The sequence below is a fragment of the Triturus cristatus genome, chromosome 11 (assembly GCF_964204655.1).
Source record: "Triturus cristatus chromosome 11, aTriCri1.1, whole genome shotgun sequence".
Classification (NCBI taxonomy): Eukaryota; Metazoa; Chordata; class Amphibia; order Caudata; family Salamandridae; genus Triturus; species Triturus cristatus.
In genome coordinates, this window is record NC_140594.1 from 308,105,466 (window position 1) to 308,129,161 (window position 23,696).

At 40.4% G+C, this 23,696-nt stretch overlaps 1 protein-coding gene across 3 annotated transcripts in view; it reads left to right on the forward strand.

The window, feature by feature from the left end:
• Positions 1–23,696, forward strand: part of LOC146784103 (uncharacterized) — a 310,978-nt gene that overhangs the window by 69,274 nt on the left and 218,008 nt on the right. For all 3 annotated transcript variants that reach the window (XR_014970441.1, XR_014970442.1, XM_085633423.1), the window contains exon 4: positions 6,477–6,519. The gene's annotated coding sequence lies outside the window, so the exon portion shown is untranslated. The remainder of the gene's footprint in view (positions 1–6,476; positions 6,520–23,696) is intronic.

Genomic DNA, 23,696 nt, shown 5'->3' on the forward strand with positions numbered 1-23,696 from the left:
ATATAGTGACTCGACATCCAGAGGATGGATGGAGGATGACAGAAGGACAACAGCAAAGTTGTTTGATTTACTTGAGATCATGTAGTTTGAGAGATGTAAATCTCAATTTGGCTTGCCAGAAAAGGAAGTCTTAGGTTATTAGCAAGTATGCCATTTGTTCCTAAACCAGGGGATAAGACGGGTTTTGGCCAGAATGAAGATGAACTTTAAGATATAGGTATCCACGGCTAATGATAGTATCTCTATGTGTAAAGGTTTGAATACATTTATGATACAGTCTGCAGATACATGTTAAAGTGGAAGAGATCTGACGTGGGAGATCTTTTTGGTTGAGTGGTCCCCAATACTGGGTAATACTATGAAACACAATGTGGCCGTCCAACACAGTAAATCAATGCATTTAACTATTATGGGTGGTTCTTGATCCTGGACCAAATTAAAATAATATACTCTGACTCTCCCCCAACCAGAACCTTCTACCATTAAAATATATCTGTCAATTAGGCTACAGCTGGGAAGGAAAGAGGGAAGGGAGCCAGGAAGAAGGCAGTCATGTGACCACATTTTCATCTGGATTTGTTAAAATAACTGCTTGCAGAGGCCCCTATTGTGTTGTAAAATACAATAAAAGTGTCCTTTCTTATTGTAAAATGATGAGAAAGCAGGCATTAGATGATTTTAATGAGCTTTTAGTAATCCCAAATGCCCCCAGATTTAGGCTGTAAGTGCTTTGCACAGCACATACTTTAGTAGAATATGCTAAGAAAATCGTGATTATTCGAAAGTAATCTTAAATGCCTTCAGGAACATTGCAGATAGTCTGAAAACTACCTAAATTGCACTGAAGACATAGGTCAAATCATTCACCAGTTTACCTTATTTTGACACACAAATCCATTGTTGCAAGAATAAAACCAAAGACCTTCAGAAGGATGTCAAAAGCTTCCTCGAAGGTGAAGTGTACCGAAGCACAAAACAATTTAGTGGCAGCAGCTCTATATTTCTCTTTTAAGTAGCCCACAAATGAGTCCATGTCTGTGTGGCTTGATTCCTTCAAGCAATCAACAAACTCAGCTAGATCCTAGGGGGCTTCTATTAGTGGCTCCTTCGAGTTGGAAAGACAATAAGGTCCTGTTTTAGAGCTCAGCAGAAAAAATAAACCATCACAATGGCGATGGAGTATCCTTTCCTTCTTACTGATGGTCTGCCTGTCTCATTTAATGTCGGGCGGACCTTCAGTATGTCAGTGGACTACTCTGCCTCCCGGCTGACATATTCCTCTGACGGCCTGATGGAGAAAGGGCCTGAAGAAGTTTTGCAATTTTCTCAACCACCCTATTTGGAGTGTGCAAACAGACGGCAAGTTTTCACTTTCACTTACTGCCATCCAAAACGCTGCGGTAAGTGAAAATAAAAGCAATTCAATTAACCCCCAGGCCATTTGAAAAAACTCCGATGGCGAGGGGGTCATTGCATTTGTTATTTTCAGACATAAAATCCTGCTTTGGAAAAAATTTTGGAGAATAAAATAGGTAATTGAAAGTGTGCAATACGGCTCTGTCAAGTTAACAGAGCCATAGGGCACACTTTCAGTCCATTGACATGAACTACCATGATGGTGGTTTATGCAAAAGTAAGAGATGTCTGCTGGGGCAGTGGACATCTCTAAATTTGGAGTGTGGTTAATATGTCTGGGTGATGAATAAGAATGCTCTGTCTCCCAGCTGGAGTAACCTCACTCTAAATCAAGCCCAAAGAATGTGAACCATGAAATTGCTCGACTAGGGCAAATGAGACATTAGGCAATCCGAATGAGCACCCAATCGTCCTAAAACACACCTAAATGTAGGCAGGTGACAGTGGGTAGGGTGTTTCACCAAAATACCGAATAAAGAATAATGTTGTACAAGAATATTATACTGTGATATCAAGACTGTTGTGGAGTTTAATAATCTTTTTTAGGTGTTTTAATATCCTTGTTAATAAGATTGTGGCTTAAAATATTCTTGTATATAATATTATTTTATGCTATGTTTTTGTTCAATTATTATTATTATTTTTTATTTTGTTTAACTTTGTAGTAGAGTGATGTGTGTTATAGGGGAATACGGCAGGGAGTATTTTTTTAGTACTGCTTTAAATGTATCTATTTTGTAATGTTTTTAAATATTTAATTATTACTTACAAATTAATATATTATCTTCATTTTTGGTATGCTGTTCTAATTTTGGGACATCTCTTAGAAGTGAGTAATATGGCTTTTTGGTGGAACTGGGACTGGATTGGTTAATATTGTTTTTTATTCAATAAATGTATTACATTTGTAAATTACTTTTTTATTTATTTAATATTTATATGTTGGTTATATTTTTTTAAATTAATTTGGAATTCCTGTTAAATGTCTATTTTTCAATTAGTTTTCCACATTTTATAATGCTTTATATTTTTACATTTCAGTCCATTTTTTGTATTTTTTATCATTTTTATATATGTTCTGTATTATTTGATAATTACTGATGTGTTTATTTATACTTGGAATTACCAAATAGAAATATTAAGTTAATAATATTTGTTATTTTTACATTTAGCTTTTTATTGTATTAGTATTTTATTTTTTTAGAATTTGGAAATGTTTACTTTTTTATTTGCATGTGTTTATTCATCCATCTCAATTATATTTCTTAATTTGTTAAACAAATTTAAAGTGTAGTTCCATTTTTTAATGTGTCAAAATTATTTTTCAATGCAAACATTTTGACATTTAATTTAGATACTTTTTAAAAAATGCATTAGATTTTTTCTTGTTTTGATGATTTATTTACTTTTTTAAATTTGTATCTATAAGTTTTGTATAGATTTAAAACAATTTTTGATATACTTTGTAAGGTTTTATTATTCTAAAGCTATAGTTTACATTATACTGGGAGTACTGTACCACACTCTATCATTGTCAAACACTTTTCACAATATAGCTTAGAGTAAAAGTAGTAAATCTGTTCCCCTCTAAATCTAACACTTTTTCCAATGTGGTTTACATTTGAATGAGAATAGCTAATTTACCCCCCCCCCCACCCCTCTCAAAGTCCAACGATTTCCCTGATGTGAATTAGGGCCTTGTTGTGACTTTGGTGGTCTCGAAGGGGGGCCGTCACACTGCCACCCCACTCTGAGACCGCCGTAGCCATTAAAGACCACCCATCAGAGTATGACTTTTTACTCTCGCTGGCGGTTCTTTGGGAGTGTCAAAGGCAGTTCCTGCAGGGCATGGACTGTTGTTATGTTCCATGTAGGTACCCCAATACAGGCTTAGGTAGTCACCTAACCTTTCACCTACATTCAACCCTACTATTACACTACATAACGGTTCTTGGGACTGACCTTTTACCCAGTTACGGTACTGCTAACAGGACATAGGGTTTTCTCTGAAAACTAGCCTCATCCATTATGCATGAGAATTCTTGGAAACTCAGCAGGAATACCATCTCCTGCATAATAACTATGTACAAGGGTCATTCCTTCCGTCATCCTAGGTCCGACATGACACAACAAGGTAGAACCCCTGAGGGTACCACATTGGGTAAATAAACACCATATCTTACTGAGGTAGTCAGAGGAGAAAAGGACATCCATGCCGACACACTGATGGGAGACAATGAGGTTCCTTCACGCAGACACTCCAGCTCGCAGTGGTCTGACATACCTTGCGGGGTGTCCATCTCGAGACCAAGATGGGGTCCCACAGTCTCTCACCTCAGGTAATGGGGTTGACTTTATCCTAGAGGGATTCTTGGCTTTATACCCACATACATGCTAGGTACACTTAAGTACATCTAGTTAGGGTTGCATCGTAGGAGTACGCATTTACTGCTGTCATGTATTTTATATACTTGCCTGTATACATTGTTTGTGCACGAGGGCAGAAATCTACCATCCTTTTACTCTGTTAGTGCTTAAAACAATGTATATCTATTACTGTCTAGTGGTTGTTTCAGCACACCTATTTTACACTAGAATGACGCTGGCTCAATAAATGCTTATTGAAAAACGTCCCCACCATTTATTCTGTGTAACTCTCTGAGTCAAATTGAGCATGAGTGACTGAGCAAAAAGTATTACACGTATCCACGATCAAGGACAGATCTCAGCCTTTTTCCCTTCCTTGTGGGGTGCCGCAGGGGTCAACCCTCAGTCCTACACTTTTTAACGTGTATGTGTCCCCGCTGGCAGCACTGATAAGATCCTTTGGGTTTCAACTGACTTCGTATGCAGACGACACACAAATTTTGCTGTCCCTTTAGCGCGGCAAAGAATCTGAGACTGGATTAAGATGCCATGATTGCAGGAAAGCCATCGCGGGCTGGATGTCATCAAATTGCCTGAAACTTAATGCAGGAAAAACAGAGGTCATTATATTTGGAAACAGCGCAAATCTTTGGACGCCTGACTGGTGGCCAGATGTAATGGGAACGCTTCTGGCCCCTACTGAGAAGGCGAAGAATCTGGGGGTGATTGTGGACTCTAGACTCACTGTTGGTGATCAGATAAGTAGGGTTGTCTCAACTAGCTTCTATCTCCTCAGGATCCTGAGGAAAATAAAATTCCTCCTTCCAGAGGATAGCCTGAGTACAGCAATTACAGTGCTCATTTTGTCATGACTGGACTACTGTAATAGTCTCTATTTGAACATCCAAAAGAGACACTTGAACAGACTCCAGATCGTACAAAATGCGGCAGTCAGGCTGCTAACGGGCACACTCAGGTTTGTTTCGGTGAGGAAGGGGCTCCTATATCTTCATTGGCTCCCTGTAAAGCAACGCGCACAATTCAAGGCCCTCTGTACGGTTTTCAGGGCCCTTAAGGGCACTGGCCCTGCTTTTTTGAGACAATGCCTACAATGGTATGTCCCTGGAAGAACGCTGCGCACCTCGGAGGCAATACAAGTGATTGTCCCCCGTGTTAAAAAAGCCAGCTGGGGTGGTGGGAGTTTTTTCACTTGTGCCGCAAAGGCCTGGAATAGCTTACCCATGTACCTCAGAAATTCTACTGAGCTCCTCTCCTTCAGGAAGGGGCTAAAAACCTGGATTTTCTCTGAATAGTTATGTCATCTTGGCAAACCATTTAGGCAGTGCTCAGTGCCAGGACACCCTTCGGTAACAGTTGCGCTCTAAAAGCTTTATTAACATAACATAACATAACATCCCTGAGGGATCAGGGTTGTCATGTTCGATAGTTGCCAAGAATAGGAACTACACAACACTGTCAAGTCCATGCCCTGAGGGAACTGGGGGTGCACGCACACAGGGGGGGAAAGCATGTCCCCCCTGTATGGACCCCATGATGCAGAGGCACAAGGGGGCCTTCTAGGGCCCCATTTGTTTCCTCAATGCTACACTTTTCATGACGGTCACACCGCCATGAATAGTGTGGAGATGAGGAAACTCTAATATGCTTGGCTGTGCCGCAGCGGCACCACCAGCATATTAGGGGCCTCAGACCGCCATGCCACCACCAGGCATCGTGGACCCTGGCGGCAGAAGTGGTCCTTTGACGGTCCTTCCTCCACAGTCCTAATGCTGCCGGCGGACCAACAGTCTGGCGGTCTGCAGACCGCCACCACTGGTTCTCATAATAAAGGCCTTAGATTGGAGTTGAAATAGTAAATCTATCTTGCTTAAAGCCCAACACTTTCCTTAATGTTCAGTGTGAGGATAGTAAATATATTTCCCTCAAAGTACAGCACTTTCCCCAACATGGTTTTGATTGAGGTGGGAATAGTAAATCTAATCCTTTGATGTTTAATGTTTTCTCCAATGTGGCTCAGATTGAGGTGGGAATAGCAAATCTATCACCTTAAAATTTAGCATTTGCCGACTGTGGCGTAGATTGGATTGAGAATAGTTCATTTACTATCCTTATAATCATATGCTTTCCCTAATGTAGCTTAGATTAGAGTGGGAATAGTATTCTACTCCTCTTAAAGCCCAGCACTTTTTTCAATGTTGTTAAGGTTGGATCAGGAATAGTAAATCTATTGCCCTCAAAATCCAATACTTTCCCAAATGTGGATGAAATAGGGTAGGAATAGTAAATTTACCTCCTTAAAGTCTAATGCTTTCCCTAATGTGACTTAGATTGGAGTGCATTTAATAAATTAATCCCCTTCAAAGTCCAACATTTTTACAATGTGGCTTAGATTGGAGTGGGAATAGTAAATGCATCCCCCCGTTAAAGTTCAATGCTTTCCTCAATGTGCCTTAAGTTGGAGTGGGAATAGTAAATCTATTCCCCTCAAACACTTTCCCTAATGTGGCTTAGACTGAATTGGAAATAGGATTGATACTCCTGTCAAAGTTCAATACTTTCCCCAAAATCATTTGAATTGGAGTAGGAATAATGTTGTTTGTAGTTATGTAGGTCAGAATAGTTTTATATGGGAACAGTAAATATTTAATAACATGATTTAATTTCCATTTTAGGTTATGAAGTGAAAATTCAAGAATGACAGTCTGTATTTGACAGGTAAGTATTATTTATTACATTCATTTTTTTTAGTAACCTATACAATTCTATGCTTCTTGTGTTTTTGTATATTTTAATTTATTAACCCCTTCGCTGCTAGGCCTCCCCCTTCCTGTGTTGTCTGTTTTGGGCTATTTGGGGTAGTTCGCGCTTAGGCCCCTATACCTTTTTGTCTACATAAGGTACCCATACCAAATGTGCGCGCTTTTCTTCCAACATCCTGAGAATTCTGAAGGTACCCAGAGTTTGTGGATTCCCCTGGAGGGGATAGAGAGATTAGCCAAAACACAAGAACATTTTGGTTTTTTGGGGAAAAAAAGTGCTGCAGGAGAAAGTGTCTGTTTTTTTCACTGCAAATGGTATCAACGAAGAGTTTGTAGTGACAAAATCACCATCCTACCAGCCTTAGGAACAGGCAGACTTTGGTCAGAAAGCCAACATCTTCTTCACAGTTTTGGCATTTTACTGAGACCTAGTTTTCCTATTTTTTTGTGGTTTCAACCTCCTTCTAGGTAGTGGTAGAAATGGGTATAAAACCAATGATGGATCCAAAACAGCTATACGTTTCTGAAAAGTAGACAATATTCTAAATTCAGCACAGGGTCATTTGTGTAGATCTTGCAAGTTTCCCTATAGAAACTAACAGTTCAAATAAAACAATATTGAAATTGGGTTTCAAAACAGCCCTTTGTGCCTACATTTTCACATGTACCTTCTTGTAAGTATGGCAGATTTTTTAAAGCCACACACCGTCACGTCTGCTGGACCTTTCTGATTGGTGGAATTATAGGACTTTTAGGTTCACTAAGAACCTGAGGTACCCAGAGCCAATAAATGAGCTGTGCCTTTGAATGATTTTTCATTGTATACCGGGTATACAGCAAATCATTTGGTAAAGTATAAAGTATGAAAAATAGGTATCGTATCAAGGAAACCTATGTATTTACGAAACGGGAACAAAATATGGAGTTTAGAAGCAGTGGTTATTTGCACATCTCTGAAATTGTGGGTACCCATACTAGCATGTGAAATAGTGGGCATTGTCAAACTGACTTCTATTTTGCACATTGTCTTACATTTAGAGGGCAGAAATGCATAGAAAGTCAAATGGTAATAACACTTGTTCTACTATTCTGTATTACCTCACTTGTGGGAGTAGGCCTAGTACTGGCGACAGGAAACAGTCCAAAACACAATGTGGACACATCACATTTTTTTCTGGTGAAAACTGACCCTTTTTTTGCAATATTCTTAGCTGTGGATTTTGGACCCTAGTTCACCCAGGGGAATCTAGAATGGGGGGGGGACTTGTGTGACTCTAACCAGGTTCTGTTAGAGAGCCTCAAGCTTACACCCACCCAGCATTTCCTCAAGTCTCCCGATAAAAATGATACCTCACGTGTGTGGGTAGGCCTAGTGCCCTCAACAGGAAATGGGCCAAAACACAACGTGTAGACATCACATTTTTCCACTGAAAACATTTTTGCACTGTGCCTACCTGTACATTTTTGGAAACTAGACATCCAGGGAAATCCAGGATGGGGTGATTTGTGTGGTTCTCACCAGGTTCTGATACTCAGAATCCCTTGCAAACCTCAAACTTTGTATAAAAACAACATTTCCCTCATATTTTTGTGATAGAAACTTCTGGAATCTGTGGGAAGCCATACAATTCCAACCACAGAGCATTTCTCCAAGTCTCCCTTTAAAAATGGTAACTCACTTGTGTGGGTAGGTCTAGTGCCTGCAACAGGAAACAGCCCAAAACACAACATGGACACATCACATTGTTCCAGTAAAAACAGACCGTGAGCCAACACCTAGGCAATCCTAGAAAACTTGTACATTTTTTAAAACTAGACACAGAGGTGAATCCATAATTGGTTGACTTGTGGGGCTCTCACCAGGTTCTGTTACTCATAATCCCTTGCAAACCTCAAACTTTGTCAAAAATAACACATTTTCCTCACATTTCTGTGATGGAAAGCACTGGAATCTGCTGGGAGCCACAAACGTCCACCCACCCAGTCTCGTGATAAAAATAGTACCTCACTTGTATAGGTAGACCTAGTACCTGTGACAGGAAATGGCCCAAAATATACTGTGGAGACTTCAAAATTATCGATCACAAAAAAGACTTGGTTTTGCAAGGGAGTCACCTGCGTTTTTGGTTCCGGGCTTGGAGGTCTTCGAGGCAAACCTACCACACTCAGGCATTTCTGTGGTGTGGTTTGTATGGATCTCCCAACTTTTTCTGACCGAGAATCCCCTACAAACCTCAAATTTCGCTAAAAAAACAAATTTTTCTCACATTTCTGTGTGGGAAAGTTGTGAGTTCACCAGGCTAACACAGATTTCTAACCACCCAGCCTTTCACACAAATGTGAGGAAAATATGATTTTTTTACCAAAAATTTGAGATTTGCAGTGGATTCTGGGTAAGAAAACACAGGGATCCACGCAAGCCACACCACCAGCCAAGTGACAGTCCACTCACACCACCAGCCAAGTGCCAGTCCATGCACACTGCCAGCCAAGCGCCATCCAATGCACACCGTCAGCCAAGAGCTAGTCCACACACACTGCCAGGCAAGTGATAGTCCACACAGACCGCTACCAAGCACTAGTCCACACACACCACCAACCAAGCGCAAGTCCACAGACACCGCCAGCAAAATGCCAGCGCACACAATTAGCCAAACACCAGTACATACACACCATCAGCCAAACTCCGGTTCACACACTCACACACAAATTATTTATGATATTGTACATTATGGAGGAGAACTTGGTCCAGTTAGGGGAGGAGAGTTCACATTCTAGTGGTTGACTGGGCATGAAAAGAGGAAAAGGACAGTTAAATAGGATCGCTCAGCCCCACCTAGGTGTAACTAGAGGCCCAGTAGAAGATGGAAACCGAAACGCATCGGCCTGGGAGATATATTTTATTTGTGTATTTATGTATGCAACAGGGGAGATAGAGCTGCCACAAAGGTCAAAATGGACCTGGGTCACTCAGGTGAAATTAGACATGGGGTTGCACCAATAGTGAATGATGGCATACTGCTAGTTGGAAGTCAAGTCCGGGTATGCAGTTGTAATACAGAGGTCACAAGCAGGCAGGTACACATAACTGGTATGCATCACTGGACTTTCGAGAATTGACCGCATGTGCGGGGAGAGTAGAAAAACCAAATCCGTGCATGTAAGTAGGACTGGTGTGAGCGATCCAGACAATTGCACTCAGGTGCACAGTAAAGGTAGTGTCCTGGACAGCCTACTGGCAATGACTGGAGTGTGAAATGGGTCCTTCCAAAAATGGGAAATTGAGTGAATTTCATTTTACCCATAATGGCATGAATAGGTAGGCTGAAGAAACCCCCTGAAGTCTAGGTAGCAAAATCAAGCCTGAGTGGGCAAAAGTATTGGTGTAACCTAGAGGAATAGGCTAAGACTATAATGTAGATATGCCAACATAAAAGAAAACAAGACAAAATCAGTTATCACACAAAATTAGTGCAAAGAGTGTCCTTATCTGTGCGATGAACCACCCGACCTGTGCAGACGAAGAAAAGGGCAGGGGAATCCGTCCAGGTATCTCCTCCTGTCACATTCAAGGACCCCTTCCTTTCATCCTACAACAGAAATATTATGACAATATGTTAATAGAAGAGCAATATCGAGCATGAATACAAATAGCAACAACATGGATAACAGCCTGTACAGAAGTGAAAGATTGGCAGAAACTGAGTCCGCCCAGAAGACAGTGGGGGATGTATAAGTAGGCTAATTTTCCTATAGATGTACCCCAAGTTTTTCATTAGAATTGAGCCCCCCAGGACTCTTGGTCTCCAGGTCTAGGATATATCTGGATTCTTTTTTTCTTAATCTTAGTGTCCTGTCCCCACCCCTGGGATTGAGTGGGAAGTGTTCAATGCAAAGAAAGAGAGGAGAGAACTGTCAGAATAGTGTTTCTCCTGAAAGTGTCTTGCTACTGGGTAGTTGGGGTTCCCTCTGTTGATGGCTCTGAGGTGATCACGCACTCTTTTCTTAACTATATGAATGGTGCTACCTACATTCCTGAGATGGCAGTGGCATTCCAGTAGGTACATCGTGAAGGGGTACTGCAGGTGAGGAAATTGCTGATCTTTTGTGTTTGATCTCATCTGGAGGTAGAGTATTCCTTTCACATAGTACTATTCTTACAGGCTTTAAAATGCCCACATGGAAAAAACCCTGTAGGTTATGTTATGTTATGTTATGTTCTCTTGACCTGGTTGGTGATGGTAATGTCGCTATGGGCCAGGAGATCACTCATACTGCGTCCCTTTCAGTAGGTTATTTTAGGTCTGTCATGGACTGTATTGCGGGTCATTCATAAGTATATCCCAGTTCCAGTTGTAACTGAACCAGTCTGAGCTCACTTAAGGTATCCGTGTCCTTGGTGACTGAATTATCAAAGAGGGTGTGTTCCCTTGTCACTTTCATAACCTTGCTGATGGCCCAGTTGAGAACCCGCCAGGGGAAGCCCCTTTCCCTGAATCTGTTAACCATGGTTGATTGTTCTACGAGAAAAGCCTACTAAGCATTGCAGTTGTGTTTAGCCCTCAGCAGTTCCCCTTATGGGATACTCCACTTGAGAGTAGCCGGATGACTGCTGAGGGCATGCAATAGGCTGTTGCCAGCCGTGGGCTTGCGGAAAAGTCTAGTCTGTATGGCATTATCCACAATCTCAATGTTAATATCAATTTAATGCACTGAGGCCCTATTCATATATATGTATATATAAATATATATATATACATGTATATCTATATATGCATATATAGATATATATATATATATACATATATATATGTGTGTGTGTGTTTATGATTGTGTGTTTGTGTGTATATGTATATATGAATGCACACAAACAAGTTAGATATATGTATATATACGGAGGAAATGGACGTTTGAAGTGTGAACTCAGGTACGTGGACAGTAGCGAACAAGGGGTGAGAGGTGTGCTGGTCGGAGTCGAAAACTAAACCACTGTTTCCGTATTCTCGCGACCTATATTTACATATTATTGTGCAATGTCGGCTGACACAGTGAAGGAAAGGGAAGCCGCAGCATTAGTGATGTTTAATGACTTCAGGATTGGGACCAATAAAGAAACCAACATTACTGCCAATTCGAATGAACAAAATGCAACAATGAAAGACAAGTTTAAACTATTAGAGAAAAAGAGTCGTTCCGAACAGAGTAATTGGTGGGAATCCCATTCATTGCAGATGTATTTGGACGTGGACAGGGTCCCACTGGGCTTAAGGATACTTCTGGCACCAAGATATGAAGCACCTAACCCGCTCATGATGCGCGAGTGGGCCGAGTGTAATTTAGAATCTTCCAAACGACTCATGCGAATTCTGATTAAATATGCCGACATTGACCGCACAGTACTTCTTGAGGAGATAGCCAAATTCAATGAAGAACTTGACGCAATGGAGCAAACTGAGGATAAATCAAAATTGCGCCAAGAAATGATATCCAGACTCAAAAAAGAAGAAGAGAAAATCAAGGAGCGAAAGACCTATAAATTCTTACGTAACAAGTTCAGCCCCAGATAGTGATTCGGAACGTGAATTAGCTATAAATCAAGGAAGACAAAAATGCACGCTGGACGAGGAATTAGATTTTTTATGCGAGGACAGGAGACTAACTCTCCATCCTCGCACACAAAAAAACAACTATGGCCAAGTAAGAACAGCAAACGAAAACAGCGACGAAAGGCAATCCGTATCAGGAACTACTCGAAAAAAACGAGATGGATGGAGGAGGGGCAAATAAATGAAATGACAACTATTAATAAAAGAATTGTTAACTTCTCTGACACGGAACTAAGTGACAATGATAAACGAATACTGAGTTTGGGACTAACGTATTGTCCTGCGAGTAGTTTTAATTATGCAAGAACTAGGTTGGACATTTTTAAAAGTACACAAAAGTTAAAGCTCAAAACATACCACCTGTTAAATAAAAAAATATGACTCGTCAATGGACGGAGGAACTTGCATATCAGATTCTCAAGTATCTACTCAGTCAGAGGTGTCCTTTGTCAATGAAATGCAGGAACTATGGGACTCAGAGCCAGAAACGAACAGACGTGACAATGAATTGCCTGTCTCTGCCCAAATCCCATCTGATGTTTCTTCCACACAAAGTAACATTATTCAGATACGACGTCCCTTAACGCATTTCAAACCAAAGTCAACCTTCAATCCAATTATGATACGGGACTCAATTGATTTATTCCACGATCAGGTAACAGAACAATTAAAAGATCTCAACATCAAGACATATAGAGGAAAATTCAAATATAACAAAGAAAAACATGATTACAATACTTTGAAGTTGAAACTTTAAGAAAATAATAAAATTGTTATTCGTGCTTCAGACAAAGTAAGTAATATAGTGCTCATGATCAAAGACAAATACTCTAAAGAAGCCTATAAACAACTGAACGACAAAACCTGTTACACCAAATGCAGTGGATCAGAATTAAAAGCAATGTATGCAAGCTTTTATAAAAAATTGGCGACATGGAAATCTAATAGTCTTATCACAGTACAAGAATTCAAATTTATGAAGAATAATCATCCAATGGTACCCATGATCTACTTTTTGCCCAAGATTCACAAAGACTCTGAAAATCTGCCCGGCAGACCTATAATATCTACGAGGAATGGATGTCTTGAGCATACATCCCAATATGTAGACTTTTTTTTAACAAAATTTAGTCAAGGCTCTACCATCCTATGTGAGCGATACCAGTGACTTTTTGCGGAAAATTAAGGACTTTAAGTGGAAACAAGGTTATTTATTCATCGCACTTGACGTCATTTTGCTCTGTACGAGTATTCAACTTACCGATGGGCTAAGAGCACTTGACCATTTCTTGGACAAAACAATGGGCAACATGGGAGATCATAAGAAAATCCTTATTGAAATGGTTGATTTTTGTCTTACAAACAATATATTTATGTTTAACAATCTATTTTATATACAAACCAGAGGTGTGGCGATGTGGGCCAGCTTCTCTCACAACTATGCATTTTTACACATGGGCTGGTGGGAGGAGCTGGTCCTCATGACTGAACACCAGGTGACAATGACAACTAATGTTAACTTATGGCTGCGCTTCATTGATGACTTGTTCATCATATGGGTTGGGAATGTTGATGATGCTCAAGAATTTGTACGGGCAATTAATGTAAATGATTTGAATTTAAATTTTACTGCTGACATTAGTGCGTCTAGGGTGAGTTTTCTTGACACTGATGTGTGTACAGATGACAACAAAATAGAAACAAAATTATTTTGCAAGAAAACCGCTGGAAACTCTACACTACACACCAGTAACTCCCATGTTAGACATCTAGTAACCAGTATCCCCTATGGGGAAATGCTTCGGCTGAGGCGTATCCATAGCAAAGAAAGTGATCTCATACAAGCCCAGGCTGAGAGCAAACTGAGATTCAGAGAACGGGGATACTCAGAACAGGTCATAGACAATGCCATTAACAAATCTATGCGCAGCTGCAGATATGATCTGCTAATGGAGAAAATATCGAAAATTGATATAAACTCTGCCAGGGCACCAGCACAGATCAATGACACGAAATTGGAATTCAGGATTATAATTCAATTCAGCCAACAATTAAAAAAGATCCAATCTATAATATCGCGTAACTGGCCTATGGTTCTCAGTGACCCAGTGATTGGTCCTAAACTACCCAAAAGACCATCCATAACCTACAGCAGAAGCCGCTCCATGAAAGATGACCTAGTTAAAACAAGTACTGAAGTCATAGAGTTAACCAATTGGCTACAAACCCATACCGGTTTTTTCAAATGCAAAACATGTAAGGCGTGCCATCAGGGAGAAAATAGAACAATTTACGCTACTCCCTTTAGTGAGAGAAAACACCAAATCTCTAAATTACTTACATGCAAGACAGAGTTAGCACTAAGCTTCAAGTGCATAAAAGGATATTACAGCACTTGAGGGCAATAAATAACCAAGATAATACATATCCGGTGGCTAGTCACTTTAAAGCCAAACATGAATCCAAAAGTAAGGACCTCAGGTGCTTTGTTATAGATTCAGTTCCAGCGAGTAGGAGGGGCGGTAACAGAGAACATAGACTACGTCAGTTAGAAACCAGATACATATTGGAACTTAATACAAAACATCCATCATGTTTAAACATAATAGATGATCTTTTTACATGTCTTTAGATATTTATAATTGTCGGCTTATTTATACTGTGATTTTTATAAACATTTTTATGGGGTTTTAATGATTGTGGATTTTATATGTGTATCTATTGATTATTTATTGATATTCTAGTGGTTCTTTCATACATATTGTTTTAATGCATATATGAATATTTAAGCAGATTTTATCTATTTTGGATTGCATTACTTTGCTTATATGATATTTATTACATGTGTATTTAATTATGTATGTATGTGTGGACTAGAGAATGTCAGAAGGATCTATGTTGATACTCTATTCTCCACACATTTATCATATCCATAAACATTATAATGATCCACAATGCTTAAACAACTTATGAAAAATTATGGTATTCATACCGATATTTCAATCAAATATCTGACTAACATCGACTTTTAACAGGTTCATAGGGAGTGACCACCATTATCTGTATGTTCGGAACGTATTTACTGGGGCTCCAGTAATTCATTTACAAACAGCTACCATTTATTAATGGCATTATTCATTTGTTCATTTGTGTATTTACAAAGGAATTTTGGAGCTAAAATATGTCAATGGTTAATATTTGGTCTAAATGTTTTAATTCATTTTACCATAGCACCTTTTGCACATTTTTGCACTAACACTACATATTGCACATTTAAATTCTTCTTAGCGTAATTACATCTATATTATCATGGACTTGACCCCTTTTAACTGGTTTAATTTTATGTTAACATTGCTTTCTAAAATCGGTTTTAATGGTGTCATGATTTTATGATCTATTTATTGTTGTTAATTAAGAAAGACTCGAGGTGTTTCATTGCATAGTCGTTCTTCAATGTTGATCATACTTGATTATTATCCGCCAATCATTAAGCTTGCACTATTCACTTTATAAGCCAATGGTAAATGCCTGACTGTGTCATGTGATCAAGGCCCGTGGAGGGGCTGAAACGCGTCATGGCGACACTTTGCACCAACAATAAATAATTGTGCAGCAATTCTGTGGTCCGTATCCGTTCTTGCATGGAAACGTGGCAAATAACGGAGTTCTCTGGACATATACATAAATATATACATACATATATACACACACATATATGTGTATGTGTATATATATTCACTGAAAAAAACAATGGAAACGTTATAATAAGAGGCAGATTTTACATGTAAAAACCAGAGAAATTCAGCAGGGATAGTAAGCTGAGCTAACTATAACTTGCATCCCCGCAATGCACTGCTTATGACCCCACATATTGCATCACTCATTACAAATTCAAAAGTTTATGAGTGTTGAATATATATACCAAGATGAATTTGTGACTCAAGGGGTGTATGGTTGCTTGTTTGGATTATCCAATAGGTGCGTGATGGCTGTATAAGTGAGTGGCTAGGTGTTTTAGTGAATGCATGGGTGAATGACTAAGTTGTGTGAATGTCTGTATCAGTCTGTCAGTTGGTGTCTAAGTGATTGTATGGGTGTGTGAGTGGGAACTTGAGTTTCTGTATGGGTGAGTGATTTGTTGTTTGAGTACCTGTATGGGTGTATGAGTGTCTGTGTGGGTGGGTGGGTGAGGGTGTGTGTGACTGCCTGTATGGATGAGTGAGTGGATGAGTCAATGGCATTATGGGTAAGTGAGAGCATGTGTGAGGGGCTGTATGGGTGAGTGTGTGAATGGCTGTGTCGGTTAGTCAGTGCATGTGTCAGTGGTATATGGGTGAGTAACTGGGTATATGAAAGGCAGTATAAGTGAGTGATGGGGTATGTGAGTGACTGTATGGTTGAACGAGTAAATGTGAGACTGGCTGTATGGGTGAGTGTCTGCTTGTTTCAGTGACAGTATAGGTGAGTGCGTATGTGTTAGTATCTGTATGAGTAGTTGAGTGAGTGTGTGTGTAACTGTATGGTTGAGTAGTTGTTTGAGTAGCTCTATGGGTGACTGACTCAGTGACTAAGTAGCTGTATGGGTATATGAGTGGATATGCCAGTGGCTGTATTAGTGAGTGATTGGATGTATGAGAGGCTTTATGGGTGACTGAGTGGGAGTGTGTATAGATCGATGAATCAGTGAGTGGATGTGTAAGTACTGGTATGGGTCTGGAATGGGTTTCTGAATGGTTGTGTGGGAGTAGGAGTGAGAGTATGAAAGATTTTATGGGGGTGTGAGTAGGTGCCTCAGAGATTCTGTGGATGATGTCATCAGTGATGTCACTGACCATGTCATGAGTGATGTAATATGTGAGGTCATAAGCAGTGCATTGCGGGGAACAAGTTATAGCTAGCTCAGGCTTTTCAACTTCTAATTCCTAACTATAATGTCCCTGTAACCTTTGGTTTTTCAGCAAATTTATAAGTTTTTTTAAATGCTAATTCCTAACTATAACATTCATGTAACCTTTGGTTTTTTCAGTCATGTTTGCAGACTGGTTTTAGAAAGGGTGCTGGGCCACCAGCCAGTTCTCAGGAATCCCGCTATGTAGGACTTACGGAGGTAGGAGGGCGTTTTGGCCCCCAAGATCCCTCAGGAGTAGGGTGGGCATCATCTCCCAACCAGTAGTGCACCACAAGCTGCGTTAGCAGATTGGAGGAGAATGAAAGGCCCCCCTTCCCTCAGACGATTTTTCAGCCCAGTGACCCCATCCCACGGAGCCAGTCTTTTTTTGTAACTGGGGAGGGAGGATGCGCAACCTCCAACCCCGGGCCGTTTACGGTCCCGGGGACCTGAGCCACAGGGCCGGCATTTTCCTTTTTTAAAATTTCTTTTTAAAAAGGAACGGCCCCCTCTTTCCCTATGCCAAGTTTGGTCCTGGGGACCCCATCACTAGTGTCCCGCCCTTTAAGTTTTTAAAAAGGAGGGCGGCCGCGTGGCCCTCCTCCCCAGGTCAATATCGGCTCCAGAGTCCCCATCCCCCGGGGCCTTCATCATTTCTTTTTTTTAAATGGGGAGGGGGGTCAGCGTGGCCCTCCTCCCCGGGATATTGCTGGAGCCAGCCCTTGAGACATCTACGACTCCATGAGGTGGGCCGCGTGCCCCCTCCAACAAAAAGTAAGCCCCGGAGCTGCAGTGGGGTGTGGCCCCCCTGCATTTCCTTTGTGTTTAGCCCCAGGAAGGGGATGGTCCCCGGGGCTGCGGGGGCCCACGCAGGGCCCCCTATTTATTATTTTTATTTGCCCCCAGGACCAAGCCCACCCGGGGGCCTAATTAAACAAAATGCCAGAATCTGCGCTTCATTTTTGTTTAACTTTTGGCAGGATTTGCAGAACCACCGCAATTTCTCCCTAAATAAAAAATAAATTATTTCTTGGGGCCTGGGGAGATCACTGTGGTGACCCCTCCAAGAGTCCTAGGGGGTCATGGTGTTTCTATCCTGCCCCCTTTTCTTTTTTTTTAAATTCTTTTCTTGTGACTCGGTTCAACCGAGTCACAAGATGGCTGCCAACACTTCCTGGTTTGAAGTGTTTGCAGTCAATCAGATCTCAGCCCCGAGATCGGAAGGGGTCGCGGATCCACCATGGCCTGAGGTGTATATCTGAGAAATCTTAAAATTTCTTAGCAACTACTGAACGGATTTACACCATTTAACAAAAAGAATGCTTTCTGGACCAAAAGCTACCTTTCTGCCAAATTTGATGTAATTCCGTTCAGCAGTTCTGGCTGTAGCCATGTCTAAAATTTCCAATTAGAAATTAAAATGGAGAAAAAACATGTTGGTATCCACCTTTTTCTCGCCCCCTGCTTGATGAATCACAGAATAAAATTTTCAAGTCAGCAGCTGAAGTGAGAGTCAAATTAGTTTGGAAAATTTTGTGCAGATTCGTCAAACGACACCTATGTTATTGGCAAATGAAAAAATGCTCTTCCTATGGAAACTGTTTCCTAATTATAATTCCCGTCTGGCCTCTGTGAAATACCTTGATGTTGGCACTGAGATTGTGGACGATGTCACACAGACTAGACTTTTCCATATATATATATATATATATATATATATATATATATATATATATTTATTTATTTAAGACCAGCACTCCCGTTGGGTTAAATCCACCTTTGGATTTATTGCGAGATATCAATCAAAACAAACGCGTTTCGGCGTTAGCCTTCGTCAGTGTCGACGGGCGCCGTTACCATGGATACTTTTAACACAAATAAATTTCATTGCAAGGGACAAAGGACTATTACAATACATCAAGCGCCATCTTTGAACATGTTTCAATCAACTTTATAGTCTATATGTAGAGCTTGTGCCCATTCAGGGCAACATTAAAAAGATTTGCATTCATGAGCAATTAAGATAGATCAAGCGCGTAGGTTAATTACCAAAGATCAACAATTGTTAAATTGCCTATTTAGGCTAGATATTGTGAAGACCTATCTGATATAGAACGCAAATATTTATGTAAAATATTTACATAATTGTTTATCATGCGCGATAGCGATTAACGGTACAAAGCGAATTCAAACTAGCACGCTTTTAAGTATAACGCTCAGTACGTGTCTATAAGAAGCCTATTGTCCCAGCATATACGCCAACAAGGGGTATTAATTTAAACCAGACATATGAACTGTCTATGAGATATAAATAGACTATAAAGTTGATTGAAACATGTTCAAAGATGGCGCTTGATGCATTGTAATAGTCTTGGTCTTAATTTACAATTGTAAGGAGCTGGATACGTTAGCGGTCTGCCACCGCTGGACAGGGCACTCGCTCACGAGTGCGGACACAAAGGCAGATACGGAGCAGCAATATATATATATATATATATATATATATATATATACATATATATATAGCTTTTCCATATATATAGATATGTATGTATATGCATGCATAGATGTACAAGGATAAGTGAAATAAACTAGGCTGTTATGTTTTATTTTTAAACTATTGCAGCTGGGAATAATACAATCAAGAAAGTAGAAAGGGTCCTGTTTCAAATTTGTTTTATTTTATAGGTGTGGCCATCTCTTTATTTTATTTTTGCATTTTAGTGCACTCATTAGTTTTCTCCAGGTTACGATAAAGGTGAAGTTGCCGTAAGCCTCTCAAAAATGAGGAAGTCGAGATCATAGATGAAAATGGTGTCATTGGTGAAGTTGGAGGCGACGCTGTAATAGCTTGCAAACCAACACCATCGAGATCATAGGTGAAAATGGTGCCATTCGCAAGGTTGAAGGCTACGCTGTAATAGCTTGCAAGACAACCCGAATGGATTCTGTTAATGTAGTCCCCACTAATGTTGAAAATAAGGTTCATGTGTTTGCAAGCCAACACCAATGGAATCCAAAAATGCAGACACTGTTGGGGGTCTAATTCTCACCTGAGTTGGCGTGGATGTGGCAATGCAGGTACTGTTGGCACTGCTGGATCCTCGTATATTGTTTGTCTAATGATCACTAAGGGCCTAGTTGCAAGCCTGGCTGTCCAAGGACTGCCAGACTCAGAGAGCGTGGTGGTCTGACTGCCCAATGACAACTTTGGCAGTCAGACCGCCGTTGCAGTGCCACAGCCATCAGGGAACTGGCATTAGCTGGCGACGGCGCAGCGATCAGGGGCTCAGCAATATGCTGGTGGTGCCGCTATGGCACCGCCATGCATACTACAAGTTTCAGGACCGTCAGCGGTGTCATGGAGGTCTTAACTCAATGAAAAGGCTGGTTATCCTGAAACAAAGGGGGACCTACACAGGCCACTGTTGCCAATGTGCATGGGAATGCATGTAGGGGGGCACAATATGTGCCCCCCTATATGCATGCACCGCAGTTCAGTTCCTACACAGCATGGACTTTACAATCCATGCTGTGCAGGAACTGTTTTTACCATTCCCATTGCAGTGCTCATTTTCAGAGCCACCACCATGGGACCACCAAAAGAAGCTTGCCAGACATGAGGAAACTCATATTCTGGCGGGTGGTGTCCACACAGATTTGGGGGTGCGAGCTGCCAGTGTGGCGGTCTGCTACTGCATCGCCAAATCAGGCGGTCCTCTCAGACCTAGCAGATTATCATCAGTGCAAGCAGCTAATCCCCCTCAAATCCTAACCAGCTACCATAAATCAAAAAAAATCTGTGATCATATAAACTTCAGGAAGGAAGTAAAACCCTGGTTATTCCTGATATGATACCTAAGAACATCTGACAGCAAAACAGAGCAATATTTTGGGGGAAAACAAATGGTTCTGCCTGAGTACCCAAAAGTCACCGAAGGCAATCCCAAACTCTTCGAATGGCCGACTGTTATTCGGTGCAGGCTGGAAGTCACTGATCTCTGTTACTAAAGTTTACCTGGGCCAACTGTAATCTGCATAGACTACATGCCTGCCAATATATGGTCCTGATAAAGAATTTCTAGCCCGCTGGACTATTGCTATATAATGGAATGCATGTACCCCAGTGACACAGGTTATGACATACATCTGTTATAGAGTCTAAAATCGTGCATCCACAGCTCATGCAAGCATAGGCGATAGCTTCAACAGATGCCATCTGACCAGATCTCTGTCCCTCACACGTCCCACTGTACCTGCCTCTCCTCTTTCCCATTATAAGACGTCTTGCACAGCTCGTAGCCATCAGTTGCATGCAGCACTGATCTTCAGAAACTGGGAATGGAAATGGATAATAATTTAAAAAAAGGGTAGAAAAGAAATTTTACTGCAATGCCCACAAACCTAAACAGAAGACCTGCAGAATACATGATCAGGGAGCAACTAATAATATTCATACCCTTCGTCTCTCACACTCTTCCTCCATTACACCATTAAGCGATGTGCCCCAAGACAAGTAGCCTCTCTGGTTACTCACGCATGACCCCCAAAATACTTTCTACATATGCTAATAACAAGTACTACTCTCTAAAAGAGAGAACTCAACCAAGGTGAATCTTTCTACCCACATTGACACTGTGCGTTAGTGCCCCGCAGAGAGTTAGGAAGCTCTATAGAAATGCTCTTACAACACCACACAACACAGGATGAGTGGAACTCCTAAATGTTGCACATAACTGGGTGGCAATCATCCATTAAAACATTGTGATAGTGATTAAACCAATGTGTTGCCATATGGGGACTAGGAAATGTCTAGAAATACTAGGAATTTTAAAATCCGATACCTCACAATTTATAATCTTTGGTTTTAGTAGATATCTCTTTGCAGTAAATTTGATATTTCAGGAAAAAGGTTTGACATTTTAACGTGCAGATTGCATGTGATTTATTTTTTTCTGACACGTTTTATCTTTTTATTTGTTTTATGTAATTCTGTTTTACTGAGTTTATGCCAAGCTGCAAATGTGCTGAATCAATAGCGGAAATTGTGTTGTATTTTATTGTATAAAATGTTGTAGATATGATTTTTATGGGTTTTTTTACCAAAATAAAAGCGAACTTAATTGAATAATACCATGCAAATGAACTAAACACAATTTTTGAACATATTGTTCATAACAACAGTTGTTATTAGGCACAAAACTGAACTGAATCTGTGTGCAAATCGTATTTGTAGCAGTGGTTTGCACTCGTTTTAACAGCACTATGAAGAATGATGGAGACGACTGCTACTTCATTTACATTCATCTAACATTCCTTTCATGTATTGCAAGCAAAACTTTAATACAAATTCAAAGTTTAAATTTAGTTCCGCACCAAAGTAGTATCCATAGAGCCAAGCATTATTACTGTAAACATGAAAAACAATTATTTTTCTACACTCCTGCACCTGGAACCAGTAGTGCTGAATAATTAGATAAAAAGAGCCCACACACCCCCAATGCCAGGGGACTAAAGACCCTCCAGTCCTCAGCAGCAGGAAGTAAAAGGCATCTATTTTCCATAGATAGGAGAATGATGGCTATGTTATGCTCTTATTTCTGCTAGTCACTGACGAGAGCTCCAACCACTGATACTGAAGCACCCTCCATAGAAAAGCAAAGACTTAAAATAGAACTCTATAGGAAGTAAAGTTAAATTAAATTGCTTTATTTTCACTTTTGAAAAGTATATGCAAATGAAATTGTATGTTAAAAAATTACATATATTTTAAAAAATAAACATGTTTTAATGATAAAATATTTTAATAACTTTTTTTAATTAAAAATATATGGAAGTTAAGTTTTTAATAGATTTTGTATGAATTTCATTTCAATCTATACATAACGTATTGTTATTTTCAATACATTGGGCCTTATTACGAGTTTGGCAGTCCGACCACCCAAAGACCGCATTATTTGCAGTCGCCAGTAGCCCACAGTGCTGGCAGTCTTTAGACAACCGTATTATGAAGTGATCATGGTGCCGGAGGTGTGGCTGCAGCGACCTTGTGGCAGTGGTAATCACGTTTCCATATGTATTAATGTCTATGTGAGCATTTCTACTGCATATGTGTCAAATGCACATATATCTATGATACATGTGGAAAAATATCATCTACCAATTTTCGGAGTCTGGCCCATATGTGGACAGTCCAGGCAATGGGTATATAGGGAGAGGATGTAGCCTTACGGCTAGAGTGGTCAACCTCGAAGCTGGGGAACTGGGTTCGAGTCTCAGCTACGACACTCAACATCCTGTGATTCTGGGTAAATAACTTAATCTCTCCCTGTGCCTAATAAAAATGAATGTGTCCTTCTGTAACGAAACTGGTGCTCATGTAAAGCGCTCTGATACCCGTTTCGGGTATAGTTTGCGCTATACAAAACTCTATAAAAAAAAAAATATGGTACAAAAAGGACTCTACTCTACATCGCTGCAAACAGGGTTTTAATCCTAGGGGTGAAGAAGCTGTTTTTAAGGGAGGAGCCAGAGAAAGGGATCCACGTTGAACTCTCTCTGAAAGAACAAGAAAGGGGTGAGTACGCACCCCAAATCCTTCCTTACTGGCAACTTAGAATCTGGAGACAAATCATCGGA